This window comes from Protopterus annectens, chromosome 2.part1 (assembly GCF_019279795.1).
Source record: "Protopterus annectens isolate FY-2018-M chromosome 2.part1, PAN1.0, whole genome shotgun sequence".
Classification (NCBI taxonomy): Eukaryota; Metazoa; Chordata; order Ceratodontiformes; family Protopteridae; genus Protopterus; species Protopterus annectens.
In genome coordinates this window covers 1,837,699,344-1,837,726,361 of record NC_056729.1, presented here as the reverse complement: position 1 = coordinate 1,837,726,361, position 27,018 = coordinate 1,837,699,344, and the positions used below count along the sequence as shown (strand labels likewise).

The window sequence follows — 27,018 nt, the reverse complement described above, 5'->3', positions numbered from 1 at the left end:
CTCTATAATACAGAATAATACAGAAAAATATACTCAGCTCTATATATTTGCAGATAGTCTTGTAAGGCTGTTCCACTTTAAATGCAGACTGCTGCTATTAACAGTTCAAATTAAGGGAACCTTGAGTTAACAACACACAAGCAATAGAAACCACAATGAGGGGTGGTGGGGAAGAAAGTTTCAACAGAGATGTGAGGAATCAGAGTGCAAATTATAAAACCAAAAAATATATACTGATCTCTGTATATTTGCAGAACACTAAGACAACAGATATCTAAGCAACAATTTAGCTCTATAATACAGAATAATACAGAAAAATATACTCAGCTCTATATATTTGCAGATAGTCTTGTAAGGCTGTTCCACTTTAAATGCAGACTGCTGCTATTAACAGTTCAAATTAAGGGAACCTTGACTTAACAACACACAAGCAATAGAAACCACAATGGGGGGTGGGGTGGGGGTGTGTGGAGAAAAGTTTCAACAGAGATGTGAGGAATCAGAGTGCAAATTATTAAACCAAAAAATATATACTGATCTCTGTATATTTGCAGAACACTAAGACAACAGATATCTAAGCAACAATTTAGCTCTATAATACAGATTAATACAGAAAAATATACTCAGCTCTATATATTTGCAGATAGTCTGGTAAGGCTGTTCCACTTTAAATGCAGACTGCTTATATTAACAGTTCAAATTAAGGGAACCTTGAGTTAACAACACACAAGCAATAGAAACCACAATGAGGGGTGGGGTGGGGAAGAAAGTTTCAACAGAGATGTGAGGAATCAGAGTGCAAATTATAAAACCAAAAAATATATACTGATCTCTGTATATTTGCAGAACACTAAGACAACAGATATCTAAGCAACAATTTAGCTCTATAATACAGAATAATACAGAAAAATATACTCAGCTCTATATATTTGCAGATAGTCTTGTAAGGCTGTTCCACTTTAAATGCAGACTGCTGCTATTAACAGTTCAAATTAAGGGAACCTTGAGTTAACAACACACAAGCAATAGAAACCACAATGAGGGGTGGGGGGGAAGAAAGTTTCAACAGAGATGTGAGGAATCAGAGTGCAAATTATAAAACCCAAAAAATATATACTGATCTCTGTATATTTGCAGAACACTAAGACAACAGATATCTAAGCAACAATTTAGCTCTATAATACAGAATAATACAGAAAAATATACTCAGCTCTATATATTTGCAGATAGTCTTGTAAGGCTGTTCCACTTTAAATGCAGACTGCTGCTATTAACAGTTCAAATTAAGGGAACCTTGAGTTAACAACACACAAGCAATAGAAACCACAATGAGGGGTGGGGGGTGGGGAAGAAAGTTTCAACAGAGATGTGAGGAATCAGAGTGCAAATTATAAAACCCAAAAAATATATACTGATCTCTGTATATTTGCAGAACACTAAGACAACAGATATCTAAGCAACAATTTAGCTCTATAATACAGAATAATACAGAAAAATATACTCAGCTCTATATATTTGCAGATAGTCTTGTAAGGCTGTTCCACTTTAAATGCAGACTGCTGCTATTAACAGTTCAAATTAAGGGAACCTTGAGTTAACAACACACAAGCAATAGAAACCACAATGAGGGGTGGGGGAAGAAAGTTTCAACAGAGATGTGAGGAATCAGAGTGCAAATTATAAAACCAAAAAATATATACTGATCTCTGTATATTTGCAGAACACTAAGACAACAGATATCTAAGCAACAATTTAGCTCTATAATACAGAATAATACAGAAAAATATACTCAGCTCTATATATTTGCAGATAGTCTTGTAAGGCTGTTCCACTTTAAATGCAGACTGCTGCTATTAACAGTTCAAATTAAGGGAACCTTGAGTTAACAACACACAAGCAATAGAAACCACAATGAGGGTGGGTTGGGAAGAAAGTTTCAACAGAGATGTGAGGAATCAGAGTGCAAATTATAAAACCAAAAATATATACTGATCTCTGTATATTTGCAGAACACTAAGACAACAGATATCTAAGCAACAATTTAGCTCTATAATACAGAATAATACAGAAAAATATACTCAGCTCTATATATTTGCAGATAGTCTTGTAAGGCTGTTCCACTTTAAATGCAGACTGCTGCTATTAACAGTTCAAATTAAGGGAACCTTGAGTTAACAACACACAAGCAATAGAAACCACAATGAGGGGGGTGGGGAAGAAAGTTTCAACAGAGATGTGAGGAATCAGAGTGCAAATTATAAAACCAAAAAATATATACTGATCTCTGTATATTTGCAGAACACTAAGACAACAGATATCTAAGCAACAATTTAGCTCTATAATACAGAATAATACAGAAAAATATACTCAGCTCTATATATTTGCAGATAGTCTTGTAAGGCTGTTCCACTTTAAATGCAGACTGCTGCTATTAACAGTTCAAATTAAGGGAACCTTGAGTTAACAACACACAAGCAATAGAAACCACAATGAGGGTGGGGTGGGGAGAAAGTTTCAACAGAGATGTGAGGAATCAGAGTGCAAATTATAAAACCAAAAATATATACTGATCTCTGTATATTTGCAGAACACTAAGACAACAGATATCTAAGCAACAATTTAGCTCTATAATACAGAATAATACAGAAAAATATACTCAGCTCTATATATTTGCAGATAGTCTTGTAAGGCTGTTCCACTTTAAATGCAGACTGCTGCTATTAACAGTTCAAATTAAGGGAACCTTGAGTTAACAACACACAAGCAATAGAAACCACAATGAGGGGGTGGGGAAGAAAGTTTCAACAGAGATGTGAGGAATCAGAGTGCAAATTATAAAACCAAAAAATATATACTGATCTCTGTATATTTGCAGAACACTAAGACAACAGATATCTAAGCAACAATTTAGCTCTATAATACAGAATAATACAGAAAAATATACTCAGCTCTATATATTTGCAGATAGTCTTGTAAGGCTGTTCCACTTTAAATGCAGACTGCTGCTATTAACAGTTCAAATTAAGGGAACCTTGAGTTAACAACACACAAGCAATAGAAACCACAATGGGGGGTGGGGGGGTAAGAAAGTTTCAACAGAGATGTGAGGAATCAGAGTGCAAATTATGAAAACTAAAAAATATATACTGATCGCTGTATATTTGCAGAACACTAAGACAACAGATATCTAAGCAACAATTTAGCTCTATAATACAGAATAATACAGAAAAATATACTCAGCTCTATATATTTGCAGATAGTCTTGTAAGGCTGTTCCACTTTAAATGCAGACTGCTGCTATTAACAGTTCAAATTAAGGGAACCTTGAGTTAACAACACACAAGCAATAGAAACCACAATGAGGGGGGGGGGAAGAAAGTTTCAACAGAGATGTGAGGAATCAGAGTGCAAATTATAAAACCAAAAAAATATATACTGATCTCTGTATATTTGCAGAACACTAAGACAACAGATATCTAAGCAACAATTTAGCTCTATAATACAGAATAATACAGAAAAATATACTCAGCTCTATATATTTGCAGATAGTCTTGTAAGGCTGTTCCACTTTAAATGCAGACTGCTGCTATTAACAGTTCAAATTAAGGGAACCTTGAGTTAACAACACACAAGCAATAGAAACCACAATGAGGGGGGGTGGGGAAGAAAGTTTCAACAGAGATGTGAGGAATCAGAGTGCAAATTATAAAACCAAAAAATATATACTGATCTCTGTATATTTGCAGAACACTAAGACAACAGATATCTAAGCAACAATTTAGCTCTATAATACAGAATAATACAGAAAAATATACTCAGCTCTATATATTTGCAGATAGTCTTGTAAGGCTGTTCCACTTTAAATGCAGACTGCTGCTATTAACAGTTCAAATTAAGGGAACCTTGAGTTAACAACACACAAGCAATAGAAACCACAATGAGGGGGGGTGGGGAAGAAAGTTTCAACAGAGATGTGAGGAATCAGAGTGCAAATTATAAAACACAAAAAATATATACTGATCTCTGTATATTTGCAGAACACTAAGACAACAGATATCTAAGCAACAATTTAGCTCTATAATACAGAATAATACAGAAAAATATACTCAGCTCTATATATTTGCAGATAGTCTTGTAAGGCTGTTCCACTTTAAATGCAGACTGCTGCTATTAACAGTTCAAATTAAGGGAACCTTGAGTTAACAACACACAAGCAATAGAAACCACAATGAGGGTGGGGTGGGGAAGAAAGTTTCAACAGAGATGTGAGGAATCAGAGTGCAAATTATAAAACCAAAAAATATATACTGATCTCTGTATATTTGCAGAACACTAAGACAACAGATATCTAAGCAACAATTTAGCTCTATAATACAGAATAATACAGAAAAATATACTCAGCTCTATATATTTGCAGATAGTCTTGTAAGGCTGTTCCACTTTAAATGCAGACTGCTGCTATTAACAGTTCAAATTAAGGGAACCTTGAGTTAACAACACACAAGCAATAGAAACCACAATGAGGGGGTGGGGAAGAAAGTTTCAACAGAGATGTGAGGAATCAGAGTGCAAATTATAAAACCCAAAATATATATACTGATCTCTGTATATTTGCAGAACACTAAGACAACAGATATCTAAGCAACAATTTAGCTCTATAATACAGAATAATACAGAAAAATATACTCAGCTCTATATATTTGCAGATAGTCTTGTAAGGCTGTTCCACTTTAAATGCAGACTGCTGCTATTAACAGTTCAAATTAAGGGAACCTTGAGTTAACAACACACAAGCAATAGAAACCACAATGAGGGGTGGGGTGGGAAGAAAGTTTCAACAGAGATGTGAGGAATCAGAGTGCAAATTATAAAACCAAAAAATATATACTGATCTCTGTATATTTGCAGAACACTAAGACAACAGATATCTAAGCAACAATTTAGCTCTATAATACAGAATAATACAGAAAAATATACTCAGCTCTATATATTTGCAGATAGTCTTGTAAGGCTGTTCCACTTTAAATGCAGACTGCTGCTATTAACAGTTCAAATTAAGGGAACCTTGAGTTAACAACACACAAGCAATAGAAACCACAATGAGGGGTGGGGAAGAAAGTTTCAACAGAGATGTGAGGAATCAGAGTGCAAATTATAAAACCAAAAATATATACTGATCTCTGTATATTTGCAGAACACTAAGACAACAGATATCTAAGCAACAATTTAGCTCTATAATACAGAATAATACAGAAAAATATACTCAGCTCTATATATTTGCAGATAGTCTTGTAAGGCTGTTCCACTTTAAATGCAGACTGCTGCTATTAACAGTTCAAATTAAGGGAACCTTGAGTTAACAACACACAAGCAATAGAAACCACAATGAGGGGGTGGGGAAGAAAGTTTCAACAGAGATGTGAGGAATCAGAGTGCAAATTATAAAACCAAAAAAATATATACTGATCTCTGTATATTTGCAGAACACTAAGACAACAGATATCTAAGCAACAATTTAGCTCTATAATACAGAATAATACAGAAAAATATACTCAGCTCTATATATTTGCAGATAGTCTTGTAAGGCTGTTCCACTTTAAATGCAGACTGCTGCTATTAACAGTTCAAATTAAGGGAACCTTGAGTTAACAACACACAAGCAATAGAAACCACAATGAGGGTGGGTTGGGAAGAAAGTTTCAACAGAGATGTGAGGAATCAGAGTGCAAATTATAAAACCAAAAAATATATACTGATCTCTGTATATTTGCAGAACACTAAGACAACAGATATCTAAGCAACAATTTAGCTCTATAATACAGAATAATACAGAAAAATATACTCAGCTCTATATATTTGCAGATAGTCTTGTAAGGCTGTTCCACTTTAAATGCAGACTGCTGCTATTAACAGTTCAAATTAAGGGAACCTTGAGTTAACAACACACAAGCAATAGAAACCACAATGAGGGGTGGGGTGGGGAAGAAAGTTTCAACAGAGATGTGAGGAATCAGAGTGCAAATTATAAAACCCAAAAAATATATACTGATCTCTGTATATTTGCAGAACACTAAGACAACAGATATCTAAGCAACAATTTAGCTCTATAATACAGAATAATACAGAAAAATATACTCAGCTCTATATATTTGCAGATAGTCTTGTAAGGCTGTTCCACTTTAAATGCAGACTGCTGCTATTAACAGTTCAAATTAAGGGAACCTTGAGTTAACAACACACAAGCAATAGAAACCACAATGAGGGGTGGGGGGGAAGTTTCAACAGAGATGTGAGGAATCAGAGTGCAAATTATAAAACCAAAAAAATATATACTGATCTCTGTATATTTGCAGAACACTAAGACAACAGATATCTAAGCAACAATTTAGCTCTATAATACAGAATAATACAGAAAAATATACTCAGCTCTATATATTTGCAGATAGTCTTGTAAGGCTGTTCCACTTTAAATGCAGACTGCTGCTATTAACAGTTCAAATTAAGGGAACCTTGAGTTAACAACACACAAGCAATAGAAACCACAATGAGGGGGTGGGGTGGGGAAAAGTTTCAACAGAGATGTGAGGAATCAGAGTGCAAATTATAAAACCAAAAAAATATATACTGATCTCTGTATATTTGCAGAACACTAAGACAACAGATATCTAAGCAACAATTTAGCTCTATAATACAGAATAATACAGAAAAATATACTCAGCTCTATATATTTGCAGATAGTCTTGTAAGGCTGTTCCACTTTAAATGCAGACTGCTGCTATTAACAGTTCAAATTAAGGGAACCTTGAGTTAACAACACACAAGCAATAGAAACCACAATGAGGGGGTGGGGAAGAAAGTTTCAACAGAGATGTGAGGAATCAGAGTGCAAATTATAAAACCAAAAAATATATACTGATCTCTGTATATTTGCAGAACACTAAGACAACAGATATCTAAGCAACAATTTAGCTCTATAATACAGAATAATACAGAAAAATATACTCAGCTCTATATATTTGCAGATAGTCTTGTAAGGCTGTTCCACTTTAAATGCAGACTGCTGCTATTAACAGTTCAAATTAAGGGAACCTTGAGTTAACAACACACAAGCAATAGAAACCACAATGAGGGTGGGGGTGGGGAAGAAAGTTTCAACAGAGATGTGAGGAATCAGAGTGCAAATTATAAAACCAAAAAATATATACTGATCTCTGTATATTTGCAGAACACTAAGACAACAGATATCTAAGCAACAATTTAGCTCTATAATACAGAATAATACAGAAAAATATACTCAGCTCTATATATTTGCAGATAGTCTTGTAAGGCTGTTCCACTTTAAATGCAGACTGCTGCTATTAACAGTTCAAATTAAGGGAACCTTGAGTTAACAACACACAAGCAATAGAAACCACAATGAGGGGGTGGGGAAGAAAGTTTCAACAGAGATGTGAGGAATCAGAGTGCAAATTATAAAACCAAAAAATATATACTGATCTCTGTATATTTGCAGAACACTAAGACAACAGATATCTAAGCAACAATTTAGCTCTATAATACAGAATAATACAGAAAAATATACTCAGCTCTATATATTTGCAGATAGTCTTGTAAGGCTGTTCCACTTTAAATGCAGACTGCTGCTATTAACAGTTCAAATTAAGGGAACCTTGAGTTAACAACACACAAGCAATAGAAACCACAATGAGGGGTGGGGAAGAAAGTTTCAACAGAGATGTGAGGAATCAGAGTGCAAATTATAAAACCAAAAAATATATACTGATCTCTGTATATTTGCAGAACACTAAGACAACAGATATCTAAGTAACAATTTAGCTCTATAATACAGAATAATACAGAAAAATATACTCAGCTCTATATATTTGCAGATAGTCTTGTAAGGCTGTTCCACTTTAAATGCAGACTGCTGCTATTAACAGTTCAAATTAAGGGATCCTTGAGTTAACAACACACAAGCAATAGAAACCACAATGAGGGTGGGGGGTGGGGAAGAAAGTTTCAACAGAGATGTGAGGAATCAGAGTGCAAATTATAAAACCAAAAAATATATACTGATCTCTGTATATTTGCAGAACACTAAGACAACAGATATCTAAGCAACAATTTAGCTCTATAATACAGAATAATACAGAAAAATATACTCAGCTCTATATATTTGCAGATAGTCTTGTAAGGCTGTTCCACTTTAAATGCAGACTGCTGCTATTAACAGTTCAAATTAAGGGAACCTTGAGTTAACAACACACAAGCAATAGAAACCACAATGAGGGGTGGGGGTGTGGGAGAAAGTTTCAACAGAGATGTGAGGAATCAGAGTGCAAATTATAAAACCCAAAATATATACTGATCTCTGTATATTTGCAGAACACTAAGACAACAGATATCTAAGCAACAATTTAGCTCTATAATACAGAATAATACAGAAAAATATACTCAGCTCTATATATTTGCAGATAGTCTTGTAAGGCTGTTCCACTTTAAATGCAGACTGCTGCTATTAACAGTTCAAATTAAGGGAACCTTGAGTTAACAACACACAAGCAATAGAAACCACAATGAGGGGGGTGGGAAGAAAGTTTCAACAGAGATGTGAGGAATCAGAGTGCAAATTATAAAACCAAAAAATATATACTGATCTCTGTATATTTGCAGAACACTAAGACAACAGATATCTAAGCAACAATTTAGCTCTATAATACAGAATAATACAGAAAAATATACTCAGCTCTATATATTTGCAGATAGTCTTGTAAGGCTGTTCCACTTTAAATGCAGACTGCTGCTATTAACAGTTCAAATTAAGGGAACCTTGAGTTAACAACACACAAGCAATAGAAACCACAATGAGGGGGGTGGGAAGAAAGTTTCAACAGAGATGTGAGGAATCAGAGTGCAAATTATAAAACCAAAAAATATATACTGATCTCTGTATATTTGCAGAACACTAAGACAACAGATATCTAAGCAACAATTTAGCTCTATAATACAGAATAATACAGAAAAATATACTCAGCTCTATATATTTGCAGATAGTCTTGTAAGGCTGTTCCACTTTAAATGCAGACTGCTGCTATTAACAGTTCAAATTAAGGGAACCTTGAGTTAACAACACACAAGCAATAGAAACCACAATGAGGGGTGGGGAAGAAAGTTTCAACAGAGATGTGAGGAATCAGAGTGCAAATTATAAAACCAAAAAATATATACTGATCTCTGTATATTTGCAGAACACTAAGACAACAGATATCTAAGCAACAATTTAGCTCTATAATACAGAATAATACAGAAAAATATACTCAGCTCTATATATTTGCAGATAGTCTTGTAAGGCTGTTCCACTTTAAATGCAGACTGCTGCTATTAACAGTTCAAATTAAGGGAACCTTGAGTTAACAACACACAAGCAATAGAAACCACAATGAGGGGGGGTGGGGAAGAAAGTTTCAACAGAGATGTGAGGAATCAGAGTGCAAATTATAAAACCAAAAATATATACTGATCTCTGTATATTTGCAGAACACTAAGACAACAGATATCTAAGCAACAATTTAGCTCTATAATACAGAATAATACAGAAAAATATACTCAGCTCTATATATTTGCAGATAGTCTTGTAAGGCTGTTCCACTTTAAATGCAGACTGCTGCTATTAACAGTTCAAATTAAGGGAACCTTGAGTTAACAACACACAAGCAATAGAAACCACAATGAGGGTGGTGGGGAAGAAAGTTTCAACAGAGATGTGAGGAATCAGAGTGCAAATTATAAAACCAAAAAATATATACTGATCTCTGTATATTTGCAGAACACTAAGACAACAGATATCTAAGCAACAATTTAGCTCTATAATACAGAATAATACAGAAAAATATACTCAGCTCTATATATTTGCAGATAGTCTTGTAAGGCTGTTCCACTTTAAATGCAGACTGCTGCTATTAACAGTTCAAATTAAGGGAACCTTGAGTTAACAACACACAAGCAATAGAAACCACAATGAGGGGTGGGGTGGGGAAAAGTTTCAACAGAGATGTGAGGAATCAGAGTGCAAATTATAAAACCAAAAAAATATATACTGATCTCTGTATATTTGCAGAACACTAAGACAACAGATATCTAAGCAACAATTTAGCTCTATAATACAGAATAATACAGAAAAATATACTCAGCTCTATATATTTGCAGATAGTCTTGTAAGGCTGTTCCACTTTAAATGCAGACTGCTGCTATTAACAGTTCAAATTAAGGGAACCTTGAGTTAACAACACACAAGCAATAGAAACCACAATGAGGGGGGTGGGGAAGAAAGTTTCAACAGAGATGTGAGGAATCAGAGTGCAAATTATAAAACCAAAAAATATATACTGATCTCTGTATATTTGCAGAACACTAAGACAACAGATATCTAAGCAACAATTTAGCTCTATAATACAGAATAATACAGAAAAATATACTCAGCTCTATATATTTGCAGATAGTCTTGTAAGGCTGTTCCACTTTAAATGCAGACTGCTGCTATTAACAGTTCAAATTAAGGGAACCTTGAGTTAACAACACACAAGCAATAGAAACCACAATGAGGGGGGGTGGGGAAGAAAGTTTCAACAGAGATGTGAGGAATCAGAGTGCAAATTATAAAACCAAAAAAATATATACTGATCTCTGTATATTTGCAGAACACTAAGACAACAGATATCTAAGCAACAATTTAGCTCTATAATACAGAATAATACAGAAAAATATACTCAGCTCTATATATTTGCAGATAGTCTTGTAAGGCTGTTCCACTTTAAATGCAGACTGCTGCTATTATCTCATACTGCTTCAGAAAGACACCTATAGTTTACTATTATAGTTATTTATTATTAGATTGTCTTACTGAGGCTTGTAAAGTGCACACTTTAGCAGCTAATCTATTTTGCATATTAGTTCTTAGATAAATGTTTATGTGAAAAACGATGAGATAGTTATGGCACAAAACTACATAAATAAATGGGTAATTATTCTCAGTTGTGCCTGGTGAACTGCTGACTTTATGCATTATTTAAGGACAACTTGAAAATAAAATAAAATTCATACTGCAGACTTCATCACAGGGCTGTTACACTGAACTAAACAGATTGACACCTTAGGGAGAATACAGAAGAAGGTCTGGCAATTGTTAAGGAATGTACATTTGGCTACAACATTAACTCATAGGTTCATAGGTAGATACTAGGCTATCAACCCAAGGGCCTAAGTAAGCCTAGCCAACAAGGTTCCCTGGCTTACACCACCCAAGAAAGTTATTTTCCTGTGCCACTGTCGACCAGAGCCACAGAAGTGATCCCTGGGGTGTATTTCCTATTTCCCATCCACTCATCAAGATTTTCTTTGAAGAGTGCTAATGAGGACCTTTGCTTGACATAGATGGGTAGCTTGTTCCAGAGTATAGGAAGTCTCTGGGACAGGAATCTACCCCTCCAGCATGTCCTGTTTATTGTGGTGACAAGGTTTAGGTCCCTAGAGTGTGTAGCTTGGAGGGATTGGGATTTCTTTAGGTCTAGCATGTCCAACAGCTCTGGGTTTGACATAGCTTTATATGTTAGGCAGAGATCACCTCAGAGTAGGTGATATTCTATGAAGTAAAGATGGAGCTTTTGAGAAGGTCAGTGTAGGGCATCTGTTTGAGGTCAGTAATCCTCTTTGTGAGGTACTTCTCTGGCCTTTCCAGCTCCTGCAGATGTCTTGTGAGGTACATTCCAAAAGGGGCGTTGTCTATAATGGGTCTAATGAGTGTTGAGTGGAGGGTAACAATTACCTCTTTTTTCCTGGATGAGAACCCTTTTGTGATGCGGTGTGCCACATAGAAGGACTTCCTGACTACTGTGGCGATGTGATTATCAAAGGAGAGACTACTGTCCACCTGGGTCCCAAGGTCTCTTATCACACATTCAATGTTAAGTAGACTGCTGCCTATGTCATAGTTAATGGGTACAGAGTTTTTACCAAAGGGGATGACAATGCACGTTTTGGCAGTGAGCTTGAGGCCATGGCTCTAACACTAGGCATCTGTCTCAGTGAGGCCCTTCTGTAGGATGTCCACATCATTTGGGGACTCAACGATGGCTCCTAGTTTGCAGTCATCTGCAAAATTCATTAGCCAAAGGCCTTCTATGTTAGCCTGTACTTCAGGGAAGTAGAGGCCCCAGGACTGAACCCTGTAATACTCCACTGATCACTGGTTTGAAGTCTGATTTGGAGTCTGCCACTTTTACAGTGTGGGTTCTGTCAGTGACCCAGTTGGCAACCCATCTTGTGATGCAGGGATTCATACCTAGTTTAGTGAGTTTAGCTATAATTCCAGAATGGGGGATGGCATTGAAAGCCTTGGTGAGGTCAAGATAGGCTGTGTGAACCACCTTACCCTTGTCTACGGCTTTGGTGACTGCCTGAAAGAAGTCGATCAGGTTCAGAAGGCATGATCTGCCTTTCACAAACCCGAACTGGGTGGGGTCCAGAATTTGGAGGTTACCGATGTCTTTGTTTATGAGTTCCATGATGATACATTCCATGGCCTTGCAGACCAGGCTCGTCAGGCTACTAGGGCGAAAGTTACTAGGATCAGTCGTGGCTCCCCCTTTGTGGAGTGGGATAACTGTTGCTGTGCAACATTCAGTGGGCACAAAGCCTGACATGAGACTATGACTGAACATGGTGCTTAGGTGGGGAGCCAGTTCATTCTGAAGTTTGTGTAAAATGCAGCCTGGGATGTTGTCTGATCCCATGGATGCTGTGTTTTTGGTTTTAGAGAGTGCAGCTTTTACTTGCATAGATGTGATTACAGGGACTCTACATTCTTCCTGTATAGATATGGGCCCTTTAGGAGGTGAGAGGGGGGTAATGTTAGCACTGAACCTATCTGCCAGGATGTTGGCAATATCAGTTGGTTCAGTAATTTTTGTGCCATTGTGCTGTAACTCAGAGCAGATCTGAGTGTTGCCATTGAGATTCTTGACATAACTATAGAATGCTTTGTGGTTGACCTTAAAAATCAGTGGCAATTTTGTTTTTGTAGCTAGCATTGGAGGATCTTATAAGGGATCACAGTTTCTTACTGAGGCTGATCAGGGAGCTCCTCCACTCATGGGATTTTAATCTCTTTTACAACAGTTTATTCCTTCTGTTGTAGAGTTTGTTTATGGCAGACGACCACCAGATTGGCTTCCCTTTTTTGGAGAATAGCGTTTTGGTTCTATTTGTGATAGCATGATCCATGCACTCGTGTAAGTGCTTATATAGTGCATTTGTGTAGGATTCAGCAGTCATAACTGTATTGTCTATCTGCATGGATGTCATGAAGTTCACCACTTCTGTCTTAAGAAGCATGAAGTTGGCTTTGGAGAAATATTTTACCATGGCTTCCTTAATGGTGGGTGGGGGCGGGATGCGGATATCTACGGTGATTAGCTTATGGTCAGATATGACCAATGAGGAGTTGACTTTAGGTGTGGAACACTGGTCACTCATGTTGGTAATGACTAGCTCTAGGATATTGTTGCCCCTGGTGGAGATGTGGATAAGTTGATCCAGGGCATTGGAATTTATGAATTCCAGAAAGCATTGAGTGAAGGAGTTGGTACATGAGTAGTTTTCCCAGTTAATGGTGGGGTAGTTGAAATCGCCCATTATTTGGGTGTTTGGTTGAACCCTAATATTTTCCAGTATATCAAGAAAAGAGGAGTGGGAATCCTGGGGCATGGTGGGGGATCTATAGCAATCTCCAATTTGGGTTGCAGTTTTGCCCAGAGTTAGTTGGACTTGGATAACCTTGGATGCATTATGCTGCATAACTAGCCTGGAGGTGTGGATATCCTTAATGAATATGGACACACCTCCACCTTTGGTGTTCTTGTCCAGGTTAGATGTCCGAAAACTGGGGTATGAGTTATAGCCTGGTAGTGCAGGGGTGCTCTATGGAGCCTTGAACTAGGTCTCATCCTGTTTAGTTATTTATAGTTTAGTAAATGGGTAGGCAGACTTATCCAAAGACCATTTTCAACAGCAGCCAGGACCACAGGGGCGAAACAATACATTAACATTAGATAACACAGCAAGTGAAATAGGAATGTAACAATGGAGTTTTCCATGTGACCTCACAAAGAGGATCCTAGGCCTTAAACACTTGTCCTATATGGAGAGACTCAAAAATTCCAACTATTCTCTGTCTCGCATCGCCTACTTAGAGGTGATCGCTGCTTGACTTACAAAGCCATGTCTGACCCATCTCTGTTAGAAATGCTACATCTAAAGAAATCCCAGTCCCTGTGCACCACACGCTTCAGAGACCCCAACCTCATTACCACAATTGACAGAACGTGCTGGAGGGACAGATTCATAACCCAGAGACCGCCCATACTATGGTAAAGACTTCCCATACATGTCAAACAGAGCACCTCACTGACCCTCTTCAACAGAAATCTTGATGAGTGGATGGGAAATGGAAAATTCACCCCGGGAATCACTCCAGTGGTTCTACTTGACAGAGACACTGGAAACTAAGGTCAGGTGGCTTGATGCCAACGTAATCCTATGGGCTAGGCTTGTAAAGGCCCCAGAGCCATTAGCCTAGTATATACCTATGAACCTATGAATTTATATAACGTTAATAACAAACATTACATCAGAAGGAATATGAATGACATAAAAGAATTATACAATCCGTACAACTACAGTGAGCAGACAATCCCAATAATAACTTATTAATCTGGTCTAGAGAATAAATACAAGAGGCAAACTAAGATTCAAGTATACATTTGCCATGTGACCTAAAGAGAGACAAGTGATACATCTACAAAGTGTCCTACAGTGGGCAAATATAGATTTAGAATGTGCTCTAAAGAGGGACAAATTGGTTGCTAAAGTGATATGAGTCAGTTTTTACTAAGGAGGAACATTTAACAACTATACCATACCTCTCAACTGTACAGTTTAGCAGAATGCTCAGATTTTTGCCTCATATTTTTGGTCTGTTTTTCATAAACTTGTGGTTTTCTGGCTAATTAGTGGCAAATCGTTATAGGTTCATAGTAGGTGTTTTCTAGGCTAATGACCACAAGGGCCTTTTTAAGCCTAGCCATGCATCCCAAATGTCTGACAAAAAAGATTAAAAAAAGGATTAAAGACAGAAGTGACAAAATAATGACAAACATTTGAGTTTCAGACTTCATACCATTCAAAAGAGTCATACTAATGCAAAACCTGTTATTCTACCAAGTTTCTAAGTTTATAAGAACAATATTTTAAAAAAATGTCCCTATTTTTGGGCCTTTGTCCCACTTTTATTTATGACTTTGTCCAGATTTCTTGCTGGTAGAGGTTGAGAGGTAGAAAGCACAGCACAGAATGCCTAACCAAGTCACCCCTCCCAAAAGTGCACTGTAGAATGCATAGCCAAGATACCCCTTCCAAAAGTAAATCAAGACATAATAATTAAGACAGCCCAACATCCAGTTTGTAATGCACCAGTATTTATAGCCATTGTTAATATAGCAAAATTTAAAATTATAGCAGGTATGCTGTGACACACATCATAAAATTACCCCGTCTGTTGTGAACTCAACAGCTGAGAGTCATATTAAAGGGATAAAAAAAGCACTGTGGGAGAAAGACACAATATGAGTCATATAAAGGGGTCACAAACTGCACTGTGGGAGAAAAGAACAATATGAGTCATATAAAGGGGTCACAAACTGCACTGTGGGAGAAAGGCACAATATGAGTCATATAAAGGGGTCACAAACTGCACTGTGGTAGAAAGGCACAATATGAGTAATATTAAATGAACACAAACTGCACTGTGGGAGAAAGGCACAATATGAGTCATATTAAGGGGGCACAAACTGCACTGTGGAAGAAAGGCACAATATGAGTCATATAGATGGGTTACAAACTGCACTGTGGGAGAAAGGCACAATATGAGTCATATAAAGGGGACACAAACTGCACTGTGGAAGAAAGGCACAATATGAGTCATATAGAGGGGTTACAAACTGCACTGTGGGAGAAAGGCACAATATGAGTCATATAAAGGGGTCACAAACTGCGCTGTGGGAAAAAGGCACAATATGAGTCATATAAAGGGGACACAAACTGCACTGTGGGAGAAAGGAACAATATGAGTCATATAAAGGGGACACAAACTGCACTGTGGGAGAAAGGCACAATATGAGTCATATAAAGGGGTCACAAACTGCACTGTGGGAAAAAGGCACAATATGAGTCATATAAAGGGGACACAAACTGCACTGTGGGAGAAAGGCACAATATGAGTCATATAAAGGGGACACAAACTGCACTGTGAGAGAAAGGCACACTATGAGTCATATTAAAGGGACACAAACTGCACTGTGGGAGAAAGGCACACTATGAGTCATATTAAAGGGACACAAACTGCACTGTGAAGGAAAGGAACAATGAGAGTCATAGTAAAGGGATACAAACACAACTGAGGGAGAAGGGGGTAATATAAGCCATAAAGGGGATGCAAACAGCACTGTGGGAGAAAAGCACAATATAAGTCATATTAAAGGGACACAAACTGCACTGTAAGAGAAAGGCATAATATGAGTCATTTAAAGAGGAAACAAACTGCACTGTGGGAGAAAGGCACAATATGAGTCATATAAAGGGGTCACAAACTGCACTGTGGGAGAAAGGGACAATATGAGTCATATAAAGGGGTCACAAACTGCACTGTGGGAGAAAGGTATAATATGAGTCATATAAAGGGGTCAGAAACTGCACTGTGGGAGAAAGGCACAATATGAGTCATATTAAAGGGATGCAAACAGCACTGTGGGAGAAAAGCACAATATGAGTCATATTAAAGGGACACAAACTGCACTGTGAATGGAAGGCACAATATGAGTCATATAAAGGGACACAAATTGCACTGTGGGAGAAAAGCACAATATGAGTCATATTAAAGGGACACAAACTGCACTGTGGGAGAAAGGCACAATATGAGTCATATAAAGGGGACACAAATTGCACTGTGGGAGAAAGGCATAATATGAGTCATATAAAGGGGTCACAAACTGCAGTGTGAGAGAAAGGTGCAATATGAGTCATATAAAGGGGTCACAAGGAGTCCCACCACTCCCCTTATTAGGGTTGGGAGGATAGCCTTAGGGTTGGGAGGATGGCCTAATGGTTAAGGTGTTTGCCTTACAAACACAGGGTACAAGGTTTGAATCTCACAGGGGGATAATTGGCTAGGCTTAAAATGGCTCGCAAGAGCAGTTAGCCTAGTACTAATCTATGAACTTATGAACCTATGAACAAACTGCACTGTGGGAGAAAGGCACAATATGAGTCATATAAAGGGGTCACAAACTGCACTGTGGAAGAAAGGAACAATATGAGACATTTAAAAGGGTCACAAACTGCACTGTGGGAGAAAGACACAATATGAGTCATATAGGGGTCACAAACTGCACTGTGGGAAAAAGGCACAATATGAGTCATATTAATGGGACACAAACAGCACTGTGGGAGAAAAGCACAATATGAGTCATACTAAAGGGACACAAACTGCACTGTGAGTAGAAGGCACAATATGAGTCATATAAAGGGGACACAAACTGCACTGTGGGAGAAAGGCACAATATGAGTCATATAAAGGGGACACAAACTGCACTCTGGGAGAAAGGTACAATGAGAGTCATATAAAGGGGACAGAAACTGCACTGTGGGAGAAAGGCACAATGAGATTCGTAATACAGTGATACAGACAGCACTGTGGGAGTAAGGCATAATATAAGCCATAAAGGAGACACAAACTGCACTGTGGGAGAAAGGCACAATAAAGGAACAATGAGAGTCATATTAAAGGGACACAAACAGCACTGTGGGAGAAGGGCAAACTATAAGTCATAAAGGGGACATGAACTGCACTGTGGGAGAAAGGCACAATGTGAGTCATATAAAGGGGACACAAACTGCACTGTGGGAGAAAGGTATAATATGAGTCATATTAAAGGGTCACAAACTGCACTGTCGGGAAAAGGCAAAATATGAGTCATATAAAGGGGACACAAACTGCACTGTGGGAGAAAGGAACAATATGAGTGATATAAAGGGGTCACAAACTGCACTGTGGGAGAAAGGTATAATATGAGTCATATAAAGGGGCCACAAACTGCACTGTGGGAGAAAGGAACAATATGAGTCATATAAAGGGGTCACAAACTGCACTGTGGGAGAAAGGCACACTATGAGTCATATAAAGGGGACACAAACTGCACTCTGGAAGAAAGGAACAATGAGAGTCATATTAAAGGGATACAAACATCACTGTGGAAGAAAAGCACAACACGAGTCATATTAAAGGGACACAAACTGCACTGTGGGAGAAAAGCACAATGTGAGTCATATAAAGGGGGTCACAAACTGCACTGTGGGAGAAAGGAACAATATGAGTCATATAAAGGGGTCACAAACTGCACTGTGGGAAAAAGGCACAATATGAGTCATATTAATGGGACACAAACAGCACTGTGGGAGAAAAGCACAATATGAGTCATATTAAAGGGACACAAACTGCACTGTGAGTAGAAGGCACAATATGAGTCATATAAAGGGGACACAAACTGCACTGTGGGAGAAAGGCACAATATGAGTCATATAAAGGGGACACAAACTGCACTCTGGGAGAAAGGTACAATGAGAGTCATATAAAGGGGACAGAAACTGCACTGTGGGAGAAAGGCACAATGAGATTCGTAATACAGTGATACAGACAGCACTGTGGGAGTAAGGCATAATATAAGCCATAAAGGAGACACAAACTGCACTGTGGGAGAAAGGCACAATAAAGGAACAATGAGAGTCATATTAAAGGGACACAAACAGCATTGTAGGAGAAGGGCAAACTATAAGTCATAAAGGGGACATGAACTGCACTGTGGGAAAAAAGCACAATGTGAGTCATATAAAGGGGACACAAACTGCACTGTGGGAGAAAGGTATAATATGCGTCATATTAAAGGGTCACAAACTGCACTGTCGGGAAAAGGCAAAATATGAGTCATATAAAGGGGACACAAACTGCACTGTGGGAGAAAGGAACAATATGAGTGATATAAAGGGGTCACAAACTGCACTGTGGGAGAAAGGTATAATATGAGTCATATAAAGGGGCCACAAACTGCACTGTGGGAGAAAGGAACAATATGAGTCATATAAAGGGGTCACAAACTGCACTGTGGGAGAAAGGCACACTATGAGTCATATAAAGGGGACACAAACTGCACTCTGGAAGAAAGGAACAATGAGAGTCATATGAAAGGGATACAAACATCACTGTGGAAGAAAAGCACAACACGAGTCATATTAAAGGGACACAAACTGCACTGTGGGAGAAAAGCACAATGTGAGTCATATAAAGGGGGTCACAAACTGCACTGTGGGAGAAAGGAACAATATGAGTCATATAAAGGGGTCACAAACTGCACTGTGGGAGAAAGGTATAATATGAGTCATATAAAGGGGTCACAAACTGCACTGTGGGAGAAAGGAACAATATGAGTCATATAAAGGGGTCACAAACTGCACTGTGGGAAAAAGGCACAATATGAGTCATATTAATGGGACACAGACAGCACTGTGGGAGAAAAGCACAATATGAGTCATATTAAAGGGACACAAACTGCACTGTGAGTAGAAGGCACAATATGAGTCATATAAAGGGGACACAAACTGCACTGTCGGAGAAAGGCACAATATGAGTCATATAAAGGGGACACAAACTGCACTGTGGGAGAAAGGTACAATGAGAGTCATATAAAGGGGACAGAAACTGCACTGTGGGAGAAAGGCACAATGAGAATCGTAATAAAGTGATACAGACAGCACTGTGGGAGAAAGGCATAATATAAGCAATAAAGGAGACACAAACTGCACTGTGGGAGAAGGGCAAACTATAAGTCATAAAGTGGACATGAGCTGCACTGTGGGAGAAGGGCACAATGTGAGTCATATAAAGGGAACACAAACTGCACTGTGGGAGAAAGGCACAATGTGAGTCATATAAAGGGGACACAAACTGCACTGTGGGAGAAAGGCACAATATGAGTCATATTAAAGGGTCACAAACTGCACTGTGGGGAAAAGGCACAATATGAGTCATATAAAGGGGACACAAACTGCACTGTGGGAGAAAGGAACAATATGAGTCATATAAAGGGGTCACAAACTGCACTGTGGGAGAAAGGTATAATATGAGTCATATAAAGGGGACACAAACTGCACTGTGGGAGAAAGGCACAATATGAGTCATATAAAGGGGACACAAACTGCACTGTGGGAGAAAGGAACAATATGAGTCATATAAAGGGGTCACAAACTGCACTGTGGGAGAAAGGTATAATATGAGTCATATAAAGGGGACACAAACTGCACTGTGGGAGAAAGGCACACTGTGAGTCATATAAAGGGGACACAAACTGCACTGTGGGAGAAAGGCACAATATGAGTCATATAAAGGGGACACTGCACTGTGGGAGAAAGGTACAATGAGAGTCATATAAAGGGGACAGAAACTGCACTGTGGGAGAAAGGCACAATGAGAATCGTAATAAAGTGATAGAGACAGCACTGTGGGAGAAAGGCATAATATAAGCCATAAAGGAGACACAAACTGCACTGTGGGAGAAGGGCAAACTATGTCATAAAGGGGACATGAACTGCACTGTGGGAGAAGGGTACAATATGAGTCATATAAAGGGGACACAAACTTCACTGTGGGAGAAAGGCACAATGTGAGTCATATAAAGGGGACACAAACTGCACTGTGGGAGAAAGGCACAATATGAGTCATATTAAAGGGTCACAAACTGCACTGTGGGGAAAAGGCACAATATGAGTCATATAAAGGGGACACAAACTGCACTGTGGGAGAAAGGAACAATATGAGTCATATAAAGGGGACACAAACTGCACTGTGGGAGAAAGGCACACTGTGAGTCATATAAAGGGGACACAAACTGCACTGTGGGAGAAAGGCACACTATGAGTCATATAAAGGGGACACAAACTGCACTGTGGGAGAAAGGAACAATGAGAGTCATATAAAGGGGACACAAACTGCACTGTGGGAGAAAGGCACACTGTGAGTCATATAAAGGGGACACAAACTGCACTGTGGGAGAAGGGCACACTGTGAGTCATATAAAGGGGACACAAACTGCACTGTGGGAGAAAGGCACACTATGAGTCATATAAAGGGGACACAAACTGCACTGTGGGAGAAAGGAACAATGAGAGTCATATAAAGGGGACACAAACTGCACTGTGGGAGAAAGGCACACTATGAGTCATATAAAGGGGACACAAACTGCACTGTGGGAGAAAGGTACAATATGAGTCATATAAAGGGGACACAAACTGCACTGTGGGAGAAAGGTATAATAGGAGTCATATTAAAGGGTCACAAACTGCACTGTGGGGAAAAGGCACAATATGAGTCATATAAAGGGGACACAAACTGCACTGTGGAAGAAAGGCACACTGTGAGTCATATAAAGGGGACACAAACTGCACTGTGGGAAAAAGGCACACTATGAGTCATATAAAGGGGACACAAACTGCACTGTGGGAGAAAGGAACAATGAGAGTCATATAAAGGGGACACAAACTGCACTGTGGGAGAAAGGCACACTATGAGTCATATAAAGGGGACACAAACTGCACTGTGTGAGAAAGGAACAATGAGAGTCGTATAAAGGGGACATAAACTGCACTGTGGGAGAAAGGAGCAATGAGAGTCATATAAAGGGGACAGAAACTGCACTGTGGGAGAAAGGAACAATGAGAGTCATATAAAGGGGACAGAAACTGCACTGTGGGAGAAAGGAACAATGAGAGTCATATAAAGGGGACAGAAACTGCACTGTGGGAGAAAGAAACAATGAGAGTCATTTTAAAGGGATACAAATATCACTGTGGGAGAAAAGCACAATATGAGTCATATAAAGGGGTCACAAACTGCACTGTATGAGAAAGGTATAATATGAGTCATATAAAGGGGTCACAAACTGCACTGTGGGAGAAAGTAACAATATGAGTCATATAAAGGGGTCACAAACTGCACTGTGGGAGAAAGGAACAATATGAGTCATATAAAGGGGTCACAAACTGCACTGTGGGAGAAAGGAACAATATGAGTCATATAAAGGTGTCACAAACTGCACTGTGGGAGAAAGGCTTAATATGAGTCATATTAAAGGGACACAAACAGCACTGTGGGAGAAAAGCACAATATGAGTCATATTAAAGGACACAAAATGCACTGTGGGAGAAAGGCACAATGAGAGTCATATAAAGGGGTCACAAACTGCACTGTGGGAGAAAGGAACAGTATGAGTCATATAAAGGTGTCACAAACTGCACTGTGGGAGAAAGGCACAATGAGAGTCATATAAAGGGGACACAAACTGCACTGTGGGATAAAGGCACAATGAGAGTCATATTAAAGTGATACAAACAGCACTGTGGGAGAAAAGCACAATATGCATCATATTAAAGGGACACAAACTGCACTGTGAGTGAAAGGCACAATATGAGTCATATAAAAGGGACAAAAACTGCACTATGGGAGTAATGAACAATATAATCTGCACCGCGGGAGAAAGGCACAATATGAGTCATATTAAAAGGAGACAATCTGCACCGTGGGAGAAAGGCACAATATGAGTCATATTAAAGGGACACAAACTGCACTCTAGGAGAAAAACAAAATATTAGTAATATAAAAGGGACACAAATTGCATTGTGGGAAAAAAGTACAAAATTAGTCATATTATAGGAACACAAACTGCACTGTGGGAGAAAGACACAATAGAGTTACATAAAGGGGATGCAAACTGCACTGTCTGAGAAAGGTACAATATGAGTCATATGAGGCAGACACAAACTGCACTGATGGAGAAAAGCACAATATGAGTCCTATAAATGGGACACAGACTGCACTGTGGGAGAAAGGGATAATATTAGTCATATAAAGGGGACACAAACTGCACTGCGAGAAAAAGGCACAATATGAGTCATATAAAGGGGACACAAACTTCACTGTGGGAGGAAGGCACAATCAGCGAAAAAGAAAATCACATCAATATGAGAGACCCCATGCTTGCTATTTGGCAGAAAAGAAATTAGAATATAATATGCAACAGTGATGTCATAGGATCAACTTAGCATCACAAATCTAATGAATTATTTAGTAAATTACTTTGATCTATGGTTTCTGATGCCCCCTTTAAATCCCCCCCAAAAGCTCTTTTTATTTTCCATTTATCTGTGTTAGTATATATCCAATCAGTTATAACAAAAATCACATGTTTTTGTTTTGGAACCATGCAGCTTGACAGATAATAGATCATATATTTTTATAAATATCCTAGTGCTTAATCACAAATATTTTGTTCATGGCTTTTTGCTAAATGGCATATATTAGTTATTGGCTGCTGAAATGGGTGTCGCTCCTTTTCTGGAATGGCTTCATCACTGGATGCTTGAAGTGTTGGAAGAGCCCTGGCACACAAACTGTAAATAAAAAAGGCTTTGGCTGATGTACTGTGGACAGAAGTGGTTACCCATAAAATTGTGCTGTTGAATGCTTTTTGTCAGACACTTTTCCTTCTGATATTATTTTATCATTTTTGTTTTAACTATTGGTAGCAGTTATATTTAGTATGTCTGTGTTTATATTTGTTTACCAGGGATGTACACCAATCAGAATAAAACAAATGCTGACACAGTTGGGTGAGAATACATTCACAATTTAACAACAAGAGCGTCTTCTGTGTGGCGACATGTGTGAATGGGCGTTCCTTCGTTGAAGGTTGTGCGTTAGGCCCGGCAAGCCAGCACATAAAAAAAATCTACTGCCAATCATTAGCGGACCGGAGTTCCACTGTGGCGACCCCTAACCGGGAAAAGCCGAAAGACACAACAACAACTAGTAACATAATTGTACAATTTATGAAGGTTACATTAATAAAATCAAAATGAAAAATTACAACAGTACTTAAGTAGTTAAAGCCACAGAAAATAAATAAACATTTTCAAGAGTAATATTTACATTAGGTATAATATATATATATATATATATATATATATATATATATATATATATATATATATATATATATATGAGTACTAAAACTGACACGATAGAACATAGAAGCATTACCTCATTATAAAACTCTTGATACAAATGTAACATCCTCCACAATATCCTCCACTGGTAGCCTTTCACGTTTCACCATTGTTAGATATACTATTGTGTCAGAAATCTTTTTGGGCTAGTAGAATCCACTGTACACGACATGACAGATAGCCTGCATAAGTTTTCACTAACTGTTGTCAGTCCCTCACCTTGCAGCAGTGTTTTACCTCAGGGTGTAAGTATGGTCTCTGTATACCTGACCGCTGTACAGTACAGTACAGTCTGCTCTTTGTTTTTTATTAACAGTACAGTTAGCAATGTCCGAAGGGCTGTACTGTACCTGCCTACCATTGTATCTGGTTCAGCAAATGGTGAAACCAAAACATTTACACTGTAGTGCAAATGACAGGCTAAACCCAGTGAATGTTCACCTCAGATAGGGCCTGTGCTGAAGTACTGTTTGTGAAACAGAGGCATCATTGTATATGGCTGTCAGTGTCATTTGTCACCACATTGTGGCAGTTGAATTGTAAGTGTACAGTTCTAAATTAGTACACCCCCTACATTAGTCTGCCATGCTTTCTTTCCAGTTAGTTTACCATAGATGATTTGAATGTTATAGTTGCCAGAGGTAATGAGTTAAAATAAATACACAAGAAACTGAAATTAAGAAATCAAAGTGAAAAGTACAACATAACAGTGCTGCCTCTTTGCATTATGGGTAAGGTTAAGGCTAAGCTGTCAGATTGATTAATGACAAACAGCACAGGGATCCAGATGCCTGACATGCACAGTGGCACAATAACTAATTACTTATGTAAATTCGGGGTCTCCAGACCCCAGTACTGAATGGCATGCTTTCTGAGCTGCAGCACAGGCCATGATGCCTTCCAGCAGTCTGCTCTTGCAACAGCCCATTTCTGTAGTTTCTGGGCTGAAGTCATCACGGAGTGCATCCTTTATTAGCACATATAGCTGGGTTCTGCTCGCTGTCCCTGTGATATTTTTTCACCTCATTGGCTGTAAAGCAAGGGGTACTACACCACTGTAACATGGTTACAGCAGAACAGAATTATGATCCAGTAATGTGTTCTGATTTTTGTCCATTATGCAATGAATTTTATGAACAAAGACTCTTTATTAGTGTAACTACAAAGAGATTGCAAAACAGATTTAGAAATCTTACTGGTACACAGATGCATTGAAACACTCCCCCAGGAGAAGCATGGGACCCTTACTGGTACACTGATGCATGTAGATCCTCACCCATGAGGTCCATGGGGCATATTCGCCCTGTAGGACCATGGGACATACTCACCAAGGAGGAACATGGGACACTTACTGGTACACTGATGCATGTACATCCTCACCCATGAGGTCCATGGGGCATATTCACCCTATAGGACCATGGGACATACTCACCAAGGAGGACCATGGGACACTTACTGGTACACAGGTGCATGGAAGTACTCATCCAGGAGGACAGTTGGGCTTATCTACTTATAACAGCAGCAAAAAATCACCAGGTGCAGGTATACAGATTCTTCCAAGGCAGCAAAAACAATCAAAGGTAAAAAGCATGAAGAGAAATCTAAGAGCACAAGCTTAAAAACCAGATACAACTTTAATTGTGCAAGTAGGTAAGCACTTTCACATTTTAAAGACCACTTTACCAGACCATAGAAAATAACACAAACACACTACTGCTTAAATACACAACTTGAAACAAAGTAACTGCCAAAGCTATTTGAACACGTCATGTGACTTTAGATATGGTTTTAAAGGTGCAGTCTCATTCAAAGCATATTCCTTATCTGCTTGAAGCAAAATAACCCATCGCATTCACAGTCCTCTGTTTTATTAGTAAGATCTCCCATTCTCATACTCTGAGATCAGATGCTGCACTAAACAAGTAAAAGTATGACCAGAACCTTGAAACGATATCTGCTTAGCTAGTGCATTATTCCTGTCTAATTTATGAATTTCAGAAAAATGTTCACTTTTACATTCACAAAGGGGATGGTTGGTCTTGCCTACATAAAAGACTGTGCAGGCTTGGCAGTTAGCTAAGTTCACTTGGTTCTCACTTCTACAGTCAGCATAAAAAGAAAAAGTATAAACATTGTTGGTAATAGAGTGAATAAAAACTCTCTCCTGATCTGTATACTTACATGCAGTGCAAGTCCTACAGCTATGGGTCCCTGTGCGTCCCTGCATGTTGTAAAGCAACACGCGAAGCATAGTTACTTTTATAACATAAAAAGCTTTTCAAAGATTTCTGATTCTCAAAACAGAACCTGGGTCCCCCCACCACCACCGCCACTTCTTTAACCCTGTCATCTGCTGTCAGAATGACAAAGTGCTTTTGCAGTGATTTTACAGAATTTATTAACATAAGAAGAATAGAAGACAGGCTCCCTGAATTTGTCAAGACAAGTGCTGTTGTTGAGATCCTCAGATCTATTAGAAACCTGTGAATCTGAGAAAAATGGTTTAGCTTTCCAGATCAAACTATATTAGCAGGGACTAAAAATCTATCGACTTCTTTATGAGTGTATCCCCTGTCAGAAAGGTCTTTCTTCAGGTTACTTAAAGCACCTTTAAAACTTTCATCCTCATAGGTTCATAGATTAGTACTAGGCTAACTGCCATTGTGGACCATTTTCAGCCTAGCCAATTACCCCATGTGAGAATCAAACCCTGAATCTTATGTTTGTAAGGTAAATACCTTAACCATTATGCCAACCTCCCACCCCTAGTAAGTTTAGACATTCTCATCCCTTGTCCCT

The 27,018-nt window shown here is 38.5% G+C and overlaps 1 protein-coding gene across 3 annotated transcripts in view; it reads left to right on the top strand.

Annotated features, from left to right (window-relative positions):
* Positions 1-27,018, top strand: part of LOC122794658 (transcription factor COE3-like) — a 2,019,913-nt gene that overhangs the window by 865,002 nt on the left and 1,127,893 nt on the right. The window lies entirely within an intron of this gene.